Source organism: Drosophila pseudoobscura, chromosome 2, assembly GCF_009870125.1.
Source record: "Drosophila pseudoobscura strain MV-25-SWS-2005 chromosome 2, UCI_Dpse_MV25, whole genome shotgun sequence".
In the NCBI taxonomy this organism is placed as follows: Eukaryota; Metazoa; Arthropoda; class Insecta; order Diptera; family Drosophilidae; genus Drosophila; species Drosophila pseudoobscura.
Window position 1 is genome coordinate 10,465,819 of NC_046679.1, and position 13,055 is coordinate 10,478,873.

Below are 13,055 nucleotides of genomic sequence, written 5' to 3' on the forward strand. Positions count from 1 at the left end.
CAGCGATCTGGCCAGACAACAAAATTGGCCAGCACGATCGTCGAACCCGATCGATTCGATCAAGCCTGCTCCGAGCTTGCAGGCTCCGCAGGTGCAAAGCCAATCAATTGCGCAATTGCGCCAAAAACAATGTGAGACTTTTCCACTGAAAAACCTGGCCGAGATCGTGGCCAGGCTGTCAACAGTTCGCGTTTTTGCTGTAGCTATTATACGGCTTGCTGTTGCTGTTGTTGGGTCCCGCACAAAATGTCATTCCATTCCGTTCATTGAAATGGAAAGCTGCAAAATGAACATAAAAAACCTTCTGACTGCAAAAAAAACCTAATTGTAAATGCAAAAAAAACTAAGGCAAAAGAGGAAGCTGGGGCTTAGAGGGTTCCGAATGTGGGAGTACCCTGGAAAAGGAATGGAATATTCGATAAATATTAGCCGGGTTTTATTCATAGATATCTGATAAATGGCCACATACGAGAACTCTATGGAAAGTGTTTCCATGTGCCATGGAATATAATATTTTAGGCAATTGGGAACTGGATTATACCCACTAATACCCTCTGGTACTGGTAGAACAACTAACATCCACATACTCGTACACAAATGTGTACATTACGATCCGGACTAAACGGCTGCTCATTTGGCAGCACTCGATGTGGCTGCCAAGTTGCCGGCATTTGGACGGGTGTTACGCGACTTTGAGCGCTCTAATTATGCGCTTGTTCGGCTAACATACACACCAACAAAAAAAAAAAGGCAGAAAAAACAACAACTAAACTGCAGACAGCAACAACAATGAGGCGACATGCAACAGCGCACAGACGTGAAACATTTAGCTGCGCTGAAAAGATACGAACCAAAAATCCAAATCCACTCGCAGCACAGACAAAACACACAACAGAAAACACAACACGCGACTGGCAGTGCCACTGCCACACAGTACACAGTACACAGTGTGGCAGTGCCCCTGCAGATAATTTGTTATTAAGTGGAGTGGAAATGCGTAGGAAAATATGATATAATCGGGTGGAGCGAGAATAGGCGTATGAGTGCATGCATGGCCAGGCATATGGAACCAGGCGTTTTGCTTTTGTTTTTTGTTTTTTCAAGATCAAGTTCAAGTTTAGAGTGATTGTTGTTGCCCCCTGCCATGGAAATTTACCCGGTAGCCAAAAGATTGAAACGGATTGGATCGGAGGAAGTGATGAGTGCTGATGGTGGCGATGCCGATGCCGATGATGGGAAACTCGGAATTGGCATTTTCACAACCAAATGCTTCTGTCACACAAACCACAAAGCCTTGACGGTGCTGGCAATTTGCCAAACGGCACAAAAAGTGTCTTAGGCGCGGGGAAATCACCTTTTGACCCACTTTAAAGAGTGGCTTCTCCTCGTTGTTGCGCTTTCTGCTGCTGTTGCTGTTGTGCATAATGAGGCAAATGATGTTGCAGCCTCTGATTGATGGGGAGAAGAAAATCGTAACCGCAGCTGGGGTACAAATCAATCCAACGAAAGCACTGAGTAACTGTGTAATGCATGTACGAGTACAAGCATGCCCTGCGGCAGTGACTGTGCCGCTGCCTCTGCCCCTACGATGGGTGCAAATCAACGGAACGTTGAACGGAAGTCAAGCGCGATTTGTGAACGCGAATCTCCAGCCATCCATTTGCCGCCGTTGGGCTGCCCCCTGGCCCTGCCCCTGCTGCATAGTTAACCGCCGATGACATCGCAAACGGAGAATGGCGGCGCATTGGAAAATGTCAAATGTGAAAAGCAGATGCTTGCGGTTTGGCGGCGACTCCAGCGAACGTGACTCTGGCATTTACGGCCTTTAAATGAATCGCCGCGGAGATTGCAGCTTTAAGAGTTGTGTGCACTGGAGGGGAAGGACTGGGGGACTGGGACCCCTTTTAAGTGTGTCAGTAAATTGCATGCTGCACTGGCACTGCTGCCACAACAACAAGGTGCAGCTCCAGCAGCGGCGTCAGTTACACGCATACTTGAACCCCTCTCCCCCTCTGTCTCTCCCTCTCTCCCAAAGACACACAAAACGCACACTGGCACACACTTAATTATGCATTAGGCGGCGCCGCATCGACAGCCAGTAAAGAGGAAGAAGGGGTTCAACGAACTTTGCGGCCAGCCTGCAGGCGGGGGTTAGAGGACCAAGCTCCGCTTATGACAGCTGTGCAAACTGTTGAATATTGGATGGACAAGTCTTCACAAATTCCCTGAAAATCTGTTTAAATACCATTTAAGACTGTAGAGAAATGGCTTGCCGAACTAGAGGTGGATTCCAATTGAATTACTTAAAGTACATCCAAAGTCTGTGGTGATAAATTAGCTTTCTTGTCGATGCCACAAACATGGTGGACTACAAACCCAAAAGCCATTCCATAGGAGATGCAAATGCATTAATTGAATCAGCTTACCAACTGTCCAGGCGGTGGCATCATTAAATCAGTCTCCATTGTTTTCGACCATCCATTTTCCACCTTGAGATCCGCAGCGCTGCCCCTGCTCTGGCGCCCTGCTCTCCAGGCCTTCAGGACTGTCAAAGGTGGTCGATGTGTAATTGGCAAAATACGTTCGGCGTTTGGTTGCGATGTGGATGTGGCCGTTCAATGGAGCGTGACAGTGGAGTGCAGGCGCTGGTCTCACACTTCAGTGCACCAGAGGAGAGGAGAGGACAGAATAGGAGAGGCTGGGATGCGGATGCGGAAGAGAGTGGCGTACGTGGCAATTGATGGCTTAACCCACGCATGTGGGCATTGTGTAGATTTGAATTGAATTTGCAGCCCAGCACGCAGGGGTTTGACCAAAATCCGCCAGGATGAATGTTGTTGCTGTTTCTGTCGTCGTTTTCTGGCCACTGGACACTGCGCAGAGTAATGGCTTAATGTGTGCACCAGTCTGTGAGTGTGTGTGTGTGTGTGGGAGACGCATGGCAGCTGTGGGCAAATTTATATTGCCTACTTTTTGGGGGTGTTGGCAAGGAGCTGCGGACAGGACTGTGAAACTGCAATTGATTTTGTTTTGCGCCTAAGCTGTTTCTGCCTCTCGCCCGCACATATCCCGACAATGTCTCCAACTCGAACTCGAACTAGAACTCCGAGATCCCCTCGAGAGACCTCAGCACGCCTCGTTGCACACACCGGCCCCAGCAGTAGGCTGGAGGAGGCAAATGAGTGTGTCCGTGTCCGTGTCGGTGTCTGTGTCCGTGTCTGTGTCCGTGTCCTGGCCCGCACGAGCGCCTTGTTTATTGAATTTGGGGGCTTTTGTGTGAGAGGCTGACAACGATGTCTGCCTCTTGCAATTGAGGATGTGTAATTTTTGCATGTCTCCGGCATTAAATTTTGCACCTCCCCTCTGCTCGCACCCTCTCTGTGTGTGTGCTTATGTGCTCTTGGGCAATTAGGGCTATGACATTCCGCTCTAAATCTCCTGCACACTCTGCTGCTAATTGTTTCCAATTCCACAAGCAGACAGACAGACAGACACACCCACTGCCACACTGCCGCACTGCCACTGCACGGAGGCACCCAACAAGTAATTGAAGCCCAAGCCTGACCTCAGGATAATTGCCTGTGAAAGTTCAGGGGGAAGTGTTTCAATTATATTTGCCAGATGTCATGACAGCCCGTCCGAATTCCATGATTCCTGAACTTTATTAACTTGACTTTGACCCAATTTGCTTTTCAATAACACACATTTCCGTTCGTTGATTCGATTACTTCCTTTCCTTAACTCTTCCGTTAAATTACTCGACAAATTTCCATTCTTAGATTTACATATCCATGAATAAAATTGGTTCTCTCAATTGGTTCAGGCATTCAAATGACCAAACCATATTTCCCTTTCCGTTTGGTTATTCAATGCAGGCCTTTCCCCCCGGCCCCCCACTCGCTGTGGGAGCAAACACCAAAAGGTAAATGCATTTTTATGGCCATCTCGAATCCGAGAGTTCTCCCCTTCGCCCCATACAAGTCGAAGCATACCGATCCACTCTGTACTCCATACTCCATACTCCCCACTCCATGTGCGGCGCATTGGCAGCGCGTGTTTTGTCGTTTTTGCCAGCACGTGACTTGTGTGGGTAAGTGGGCAAGGTAAGGCCTTTGCCTGATGTGTGTGCGCTGGCTTTTCCTCACCCAACTTTCAACTTCCAATTCCTATTCGAAATCCAAATCCATTCCCATTGCCACTCCCCTTCACTGGCCGCCTATCGCTTTGCATTTGCGTGCAACGATTTGTGTGCTAGTAGTGGAGGCCCCAGAGCTGATTTGTGCCTCTTGGCCAGAGGTTCTCGTGTCATCCGTGTTTCCATCCGTGTACCCATCCGTGTAGCGTTTGTCGGCTGGGGCCTCAGTTGTTGCTTTGTTATAGGCTTTTAATTGACATACGCGTTTTTTACACGATTTCTCGGCTCTCGGCTCTCGGCTCTTGGCTGCTCCCCTTCGAACTCTACTGCGGCTGCATACTAATGAATCTCTTTCTCCTTTGGACTCTCTTTGCAGTTCTCGATGATGGCTGGGCCACGGAGCAGCAGCGCCTGAACTGATTGGCTCACACACACACACACACATAACCCCAAAGGTGAGTTGTCGGCTTTGAGTTATTAGCCCCACTAGAGGTTCGGTTCGGTTCAGTTTGGTTCGGTTAATTGGCCTCGCATGCGCTCCGATGATAATTAAAGCAGACAATCCAGACACCAGACATCCGACAGCTAGACGGGCACGAGTTGGGGCCTAGATTATTAATATTAACACCGATTTTATGACCTCGCACGCGCTTACCCCCCCAAAAAAACCTCCAAAAACCCCCAAAAGACCAAAAAAACACAGCGAGCTCATCCGAAAAGTCGCCCCAAGCGATTTTTGGCGCGACTGCAGACTACAGAAACTGAAACTTTGTACGGGAATGGGTATCTGCGTTCGTAATTCATTTTTATGCGGCTGCTGGAGATACTTTTTCCGTAGTTGCTTTGACTAAATTAGAAATAAAAGCTTCACCTTTGATGCGTTTTTGGCATAAGCAGGAGAACAACAAGCGTTGAGGGGTGGGGGCCAGGTGGGATCCAGGTGGGTGCAGGAGCTTTCTCTCGAGTGAAACTGTACAGAAAGAAAGCTCATTTCACTCCGGGACGAGGCAGGCTCCTGCCAACTGTTCAAGCAACCCACGAAGCTTTCGCCGAGCTTTCCCGAAGTGCAGCTTTCACTCGAGTCATGCCCCCACACTGGCCCCCTGGCCCTGTGCTGGGCTGTGTGTCCTTTTGCCGAACGAAGCGTGGTCGCAACCATTTTCTTCAGTCTCCCCACGAACTTGGCCAGAAACAGAACGCGGCAGGACGTTGGCAGAACGCGCGCGCTCACACGTCGCTCAGTTGGCAACGCAAAACCGTTGGGTTCGACGGTTCGAGGGGGCGGCGGTGGTGCTGGGGGCTTGGAGAGCCAGAGGCAGAGGCTCCACATCGAGAGCCACGCGAAATCCTAAAAGTAAAATGAATTAGAAAATGTGCGCGCCGACGTTATATAAACGAAACAATATTTTTGTATATACACACATATACTCCCCAAAAAAGCAAAAAACGCAAAAAAAAAAAAAAACGCGTCCTGTGAGAGTGAAATTATCCTGGCAGTGCTTTGCTTTGGTCGCTGTGTTGTTCCTCCTCTGGCTGTTCGTTGTGGTTGTGGCTGTGCTGATTGTGCTCACGTATATTATGTAAATGATTATGTGCCAGAAACGGAGCGACTCCCGAAGACCCTGCTCGTCGTCATCGTCCTCGTCCTCGTCCTCGGAGTCCCAGTCGCAATCGTAGCTGCCGAGATGTGGCAGCCGAGCCCACAGTGTTTGTGCCTGTGCCTGTGCCTGTTCTGGGGCTCGCCCCGTGTCCGTGTCCACCTTTGCTTCACGTTTTCATCGTCCACTGGGCACAGACACTAAAGTTTGGCGACTGCTCCGTGTGCTGGGGGCCCTCATCAGGTTCTGAGCGCCTCCTACGCGCCTTTCCTTTTGACACAAAGTAACACTTTTTCATCTTGTGCCCTCTATCTTTCTTTCCATCTCTTTGCTGTTTGCGAATCCTTTTTTTTGGGCGACTGCGACTCGCGCGCCCCCGCCACACACATGAGTGGGCCTGTCTCTGGGTGTGTGTGTCATGGGCTGTGTCGGAAACACAAAGCAGCACCTGCAGAATGTGGCAACAACGAGGACAAAAGGCAACTAAATTGTTGCCAAGTTGCGCTATCTTTGGCAGCTTTGTTGGCGGCTCGGATCGGCTGGGCTCCTTTTTAAAGCAATTTATTATGCCTGAAAGCGAATAATTTATCCTGCCACACACACACACACCTACACTCACGCACCCAGTCTTGGAGGAGCCTTGTCGGCCCGCCTCGTATCTAATGAATAAGTTATTTAAAAAATGTATCTACATATTCGCCATTCCAGGGCTGTCTCATGCATATTAACGAGACGGCAACAACATTGCGCTGGCAAGGACATCGTGTGTGTGCCCCACTTGTTCCTAGATTGCCATGATGCACATGGGCGGGCAGCCGGACAGACACTAGGCACAACTGTTCGAGCGCTTAATACAAATCAAATTTAAGCATTAATTCGACTAATTGGCGCTCGTAAAAGTTGTGTTGACTGGCGGCCCGACCCGGCATGGACCGGCCATGGTGTACAGCGGCAGTGCGGCCGGATTCGATGGCAAATTGAATGAAAAGCCCGTCCAGCGGTTTACTACGGTTTATTTAATTAAACTCCCCTCGATATCGCTCCCATGGATCCGAATGTGGCCAGGGATGTAGCCTGGGAATGGAAATATGAGCGCACTCTGCCTCAACCTCTACCCCGACGCACAGCGGATGAATCGGCTTTTGGTGTTTTGTGGCTCTCGTTTTGGGGCTTGCAAGTTTCACGAAAGTTTCCAGAGTCCACCTGTGAGTGGCTCAAAAGTTAAGAAACTCTGTGAGCCTTGGCTTTTAATGCAAGTTTTTATTTAAGCCTCTTTGGGTAGAAAAACAGCAACAGAAGCAGTTCCAGCTTCAAATGAATACTAGACTTTGACTTTGGATCACTTGGGAAAAGATTGGCTCCAGTATTTATTCGCATTGTGACCTCATTTGGCAAAAGACTGCGGCTTATTGCCAGATATACATGAATTTTTTATCTATACGCAAATGATTTCCAAGAAAATTAATCCCCGCATGCGAATATGTAATTGTATTGCACAGAATTTTAATAATTTATGAGCTGGAATACGAGTGAAACTGAATTTCCTTCACTCTTGCCCATTTCCCCATCAATTTCCACATCTTCACAGCAATCTCTCTTCCCCTCTGCTTAGCTCTCTTTCCACTTTTTCACATGCTTTGCAGAGCGGAGGCTGCCACATTTCAATTTTCATAATTTCATCATTTTCATAATTTCATAATGGCCTTGCCTAATTTTGTGGCAGCAAAAAGCAAAGCAAAGCAAAGCAGAGCGCAGAGCAGAGCGGGGCAGAGACATACAGTTTTTGCATTTGGCGGCCTGCTGCCACGCCTCATTCATTCCGCAATTTTCTCATGCTCCTCGAGTTAAATGTAAAATTAGATTTGCACGCGTCACGTGAAGTGCACGAAACTGCAATCACCTGAACCACTCAGGGGGATGTCTCTCTCTCTTCTGGCGCAACCTACTTCTTAGAGTCGTATTTACTAGGATTTCCAGACCCCCAGATACGAGTACTCGTACAGCACTTAATTTGGTGCGTGTTTTGCGGTTTGTTGTAGTGCCTCGGATAGTGCCTCCTCGGATTTCGCTGATTTTGGATTTTGCATGCATCAGCAATTAAAAGTTGGACAGCCGCCGATTCAGCAGGTAATTGCATGGAGGAGCAAGTGGCAGAGAGGATCGGGGAGTAATTACAAAAGTCATTATGTATCTGCGTCACCGATTGGGGAGGCAGGAAGCCGTGGAGGCCTCCCTGCCCCATGGGCTGGCGCTGTGCGCTGTGCGGCAACTTCTGCTGTCGGGGCAAATGTCAGTGGCAAAAGTTTCTGCTAAACTGTTTGAGTTTTGCAGCCGCAAGCAAACTGTTTGCCAAACTCTGCATGACAGGCTCCTGCTGTCGATTCACGCCATCTCTTTTCCACCAACCTGTTCCCTGTTCTCTCAGTCTGTCTCTGTCTCCGTCTCCGTCTCTTGTATAATATATGACCCTGGATACTCCCAGAGGGGCTCAACTTTCGGCTTCGTCTTCGGCTGAGCGGAAAGTCAAGCAGTCAAAGTGCATTTGAAAATGAATTTATGGTTATAGGAGTACGACTACGACTGCCTCTACGAGTATGGGGCCGTTCTGGCTGTCGTGGCGTATGTGTAATATTTCAGTTTACTGCCTAAACTGGCGTGCAAATGAAAATAGTTTGTCTTGGCCTGTCTGCTTCCTCGATACTTACGATTCGTATTGTATTGAATTTGTTCAACATAAATTCCCCCCAGGGACTGTTGCCGGGACCAAAAGGGAACAGCAAAGGTTCTGGGTCAAAAATTGCAAATGTTTAAAATTTATTATGGCACACACGGAAGGCCCCCCCCCCTACCGTCGAGCACAACAAAATCCAAGAATGTTCAAACGGCATGCGGCTGTAGCTCTCCGGGAATGGGAATGGGAATGTGGATCCGAATGGGTGTGTGTGACAGTTGGTATGTCTTTTATAGTTTTATGTGGAGCATAATCAATAACAATTTGCATTTATATACAATGGACGACGTCCCCTCCAGGCAGCCAGACCCAAATATATGTACGAGCCTCACAAAACAAATAAAAACAAAAATTCCACAAGGCAGGGCTGGATATTGGGAGGAACGGCTGCACGATGGGTCGATGAATACCCATGGAAGAGGCCAGAAAGTGCTTTGTGTGAAGAGTGTGTTATTTCTGTGCCGAACCATAACTCGAGGATCCCCAATCTATGACTGGGTTTCATAGTGTCCGTACTTTAATTTACAGAAACCTAGAATGGGTCCCCACTTCGTTATAGTGGAGTGCCATTCTATACTGATTGAAAATGTAATTTGGATTAGGAAGAGCGGAAAACAATAATAAAAATTATACCCCTGCCCTGCCCCGCCTCTCGGGTAATTCCTCCCCATGGCATTCGATGTGCTTTGTTCCCATTTTTGGCCATCTCTCGTTACCTCTCGTTCTTTTCGGACAGCAAGAAAATGCCAAACAAATACACAATAAACAAAAGCTCTTAAACATACACAGATACACACACACACACACACACACTCACGTGTCTAGTACCACTCCCACAGATACATACATCCAAACGAACACAAACACAGGGCAAACTTTTGCGACAACTAAAAACGGCAAAATATTTTTGCTTGTCTTTGTTTCCATACAACCAGAGAGGGCGAGGGCGAGGGCTAGGACGAGGCAGAAAAGAAGGTAGAGATAGACAGAGCAGAGTGGGATAAGGACAGAAGATATACCCAGCAAAGGAGAGAGAGAGCGAGCGAGAGCGAGTGGGGGCTATAAACATGGCACACATCCTGAAGGCATGGGGCGGTATGACGGGCTGACGGGATGGAGTGGCTTTTGTGCTGCTGCTGCCAGAAGCGGAAATGGGTAACAGCACCGCATGTGTGATGGTAATGGTGTGTGTGTTGCCTCCTTCCTTTACTGGCTCTGGCACTGGCACTGGCACTGCTGCTGGCACTGTCCTTGCCCCCGTGTCCCTGTATCCCAGTATCACTGTATCCCTGTATGCCTCCGCCTGTGAAGGCTGCTCCTGCGCGTGCAAAGTATTTAAATTAGTATGCAACATGAATGACAGCCGCCATTGCCATCACTCATGTTTCCCTGATAAACTCTTTGCCCATGCCCCAGTGTGGGTGTCCTTGCCTTGATTTGAATTTTTAACTTTTGCCAGGCGCCAATGAAAGCGAGCATTAGCGAATGCCTAGGCAGATCCACGGATCCATGGCAGCCTCCTGCTGATGGCTTGATGACATTTTCTCCAACGACAACGACTCAGCCAGCCTCCTCCTTAGCGCTCTCTCGCTCTGCTTCATCCTTCCAAGAGTCTTCTCTAGTGCTGAACTTTGGCTTCATCTGGCTTACTCAATTTGTGTGCCTCCTCTGCTCATGTGTGTGCTCATAGGTATGCCTATTCGTACGATAATCACCCGAGAGCGTGCCTAATGGAGGAGCCTCCTGCCTTCGCCTGACAGCTGCTGTTTGCCATTTTGGCTGCCAGCTGCATTGACACCTCTGCACCTCTCCCATTGCTCTCATTGCTCCTTTTGTCGTCTGCCGCCGCCACAGCCACCGACACAGCACGTGCCCCAGGATCTTGACGCCGGAATGGATGGAGATAAAAAGTATTGCCCCAACATATCCATCCACCCACTATGATGCATGCATGTCTCTATACTCGTCTGCCGTCTATGCCAATCAAGTCAGCCGGCTGTGAGGATAACAGCAACACAGCCCCACAGCCCCACAGCAACGAGAACGGGGAACAGGAGCAGAAGCGGGAGCGGGAACGGGAAAAGTGAAAGCAACAAAATCTTCATCATCAAGTGTCATTCTGGGCGGAAGTTGACGCAGATACATACAGATGGACCCACATGCTCCTCTATTGAGGCATCTGTCCATGGGCATCTCTCGCTCGCTTCCTCTCCCTCTCTCTCCCTCTCTCTCTCTGATTCTAACTATTCCCATGAATATTTATGCTTTGTTGTCAGAACCTCCTTCTCGGCATGTTTGGCTGTTGTTTCGGCCCCGAGTCAGAGCCAGAGCCACAGCCAGAGTCAGAGCCGGAGAGGTGAAGAGAGGTTGAACCGTCAACCGTCAACCGTTGCCTGTTGTTCCTGCCCCCAAAAGCATGCGTGTATGGGTACTCGTACTGTCTGGCAAATCAAGTGTGTTGCAAGTTTGAATTGCTTTTGCTACTGCTGCTGGCCATAAATGTTATTTAAACAAAATGTTGCCTACAAAAGTGCTTACAAAGTGCTCGATTTTGGCAGAGTTTTAGAAAACTTTGATCCCAAATTCAGTTTCCGAATTCAGGTAACAGATACAACGTTCTTATGGGGCAAGCCAATCGAGTTATGGCCCCATGGTAGCATCCATTTTCAGTCCCACTCCACCGCGTGGTGCACCACAAAAACAGATTGCAGTCGAATGCGATTAAAAGTTATCCCCCACACACACCCACGCATATTGCACTCAATTTAATGATTGATTCGCTTTTAATTGCCTTCAATTGTTTTGCAAAATGTAAATCACACGATACAATAAATGAGATGAAAATCGTCTCTCCTAGAAATTGAGTGTAAATCGTGTGTGTGTGTGTGTGTGTGAAATTGCTGGCTATTACGGCCTCGGGCAAATATTATGCAACACTCTTGCCCCAAAATACTTATCTTACCAGCTCCTGCCTTTCCTGTTCCTTTGGGCCCTTTGCTCCCATTGACAACTCATCAAAAAGGACTGGCAAGGTCATGATGTGCCAAATACCCCAGGGGCTTTCAAGAAAATGGGACCAAAACTACAAGGACTTATTTCTTAGTCGCTTTGTATCTGTATCTGCCACTCTCACACACTCTCTCTCTCTCTCTCTGTGTGTATCTATGTGTGTGCCTGGTCTGTGTGTGTGTGTGTGTGCCTGGGCCACTTTTCTCCATTCCCAACTTTGTCACACTTTCAGCAACGCCTTCAAATATTTGCCTGTGTTCTGGGTCGCTTTTGCCTGCCTCTTCCTTAGCTGCTTCCGATTCCGCTTTTGCTTTTGCTTTTCCTGTTTATTGATTTTCCTCCTTCCCCCTGCTGCTGCTGTACTTTTCTCGCATTATTTATTGTCCCACTTCTTTTGCTGCCGCCTTAACTACTTGGATTCTTTGCCTGATGAGTATTTATAATTGCACTTAACGTATTACAAGAGTCCAGGCCCCAAGGAGAGCAGCGGGCGGGTCTCAATACTAATTAAGTTGGCCAGTTCGTGGGCCACGCTCTTCAGCTCTGACTGCCGCTCATTCAAGCTCTGAACTGAAATGACTCGTTGAGTGGCTGGTAGACGACGTCCCTCTTGGCCCTGAGTGGCACTTGCCGCCATTCGTAATGACGTCATTGCGGCCAGTCCGTGGCCGCGATTACGGGGTAGCTGGCAGGTGGCTGTCCATACGGAATCCATAATTGTAGCCACAATCGCGGGCGACAGTCTGTTGCATATGTAGCAAGCACTTACACTTACATCAGAGGACGTCTACGAGGACGCTTTAAAGCTGGCAATTATTCGCTTTCGTATTTAGACCTCAATCAATATACTTTCGGACGATTTTCTACAGAGAAATTAACACTTTTGATGTGACATGACCTGAAAATTTAATTATAGATATCACAGGGCCATCAAACAATAATGGAATTCCTACTAAGGCCCGACCGCCCGGAAACAGCACCGCATTCCACACTGCGTATGCGCGATATTATGGAAAATTGCTGTCCAGAAAATGTTCCATCTGCCAATCACGAATGCCAGTCAATGAATCAAATCCGACCGAACTAGTTTCGCGTCATTATCATTTCCATATTTCGGACAGCTTTCAAATATTTGAAATTGAGTCGAGGTCTGGATCCAAAACAATCGAAATAAAAGCGAAAATGCTCCATGCTGGGCTGCTGGACTGCCGAGCTTCCCAGTTGTAATGTAAACACAAACTACATCGAGGGGAGAGCGAGGATGACCTCTAATCGGCTCTATTATAATTTGTTATATAAATATCATTATCGCCATCAGCATGATTACCATCACATCACATCGCATCCCATCGCATCCCCAGTCATCATCAGCATTATTGTTGGGTCTGGCTTTGTGCCAGATATACACACTGCCGCTACATATATCATCTTTCGCTGTAATCATCCACTATGTATTGTGGATTGTGTGTTGTGGGTATGTGGGCCATTTATATGCACATATTTTTTGGCATATTCTCGGGGCAGGATTCATCTCCATCTGCCTTTCTTGTTGTGTGCATAAAATATTTTTGCGGTAATTTTT

General features: G+C 48.1%; 1 protein-coding gene across 1 annotated transcript in view; it reads left to right on the top strand.

Annotated features, from left to right (window-relative positions):
- kmr (pleckstrin homology domain-containing family A member kramer) overlaps window positions 1–13,055 on the top strand; it is a 46,369-nt gene that overhangs the window by 13,774 nt on the left and 19,540 nt on the right. The window contains exon 2 of the mRNA XM_033376734.1: window positions 4,512–4,590. The gene's annotated coding sequence lies outside the window, so the exon portion shown is untranslated. The remainder of the gene's footprint in view (window positions 1–4,511; window positions 4,591–13,055) is intronic.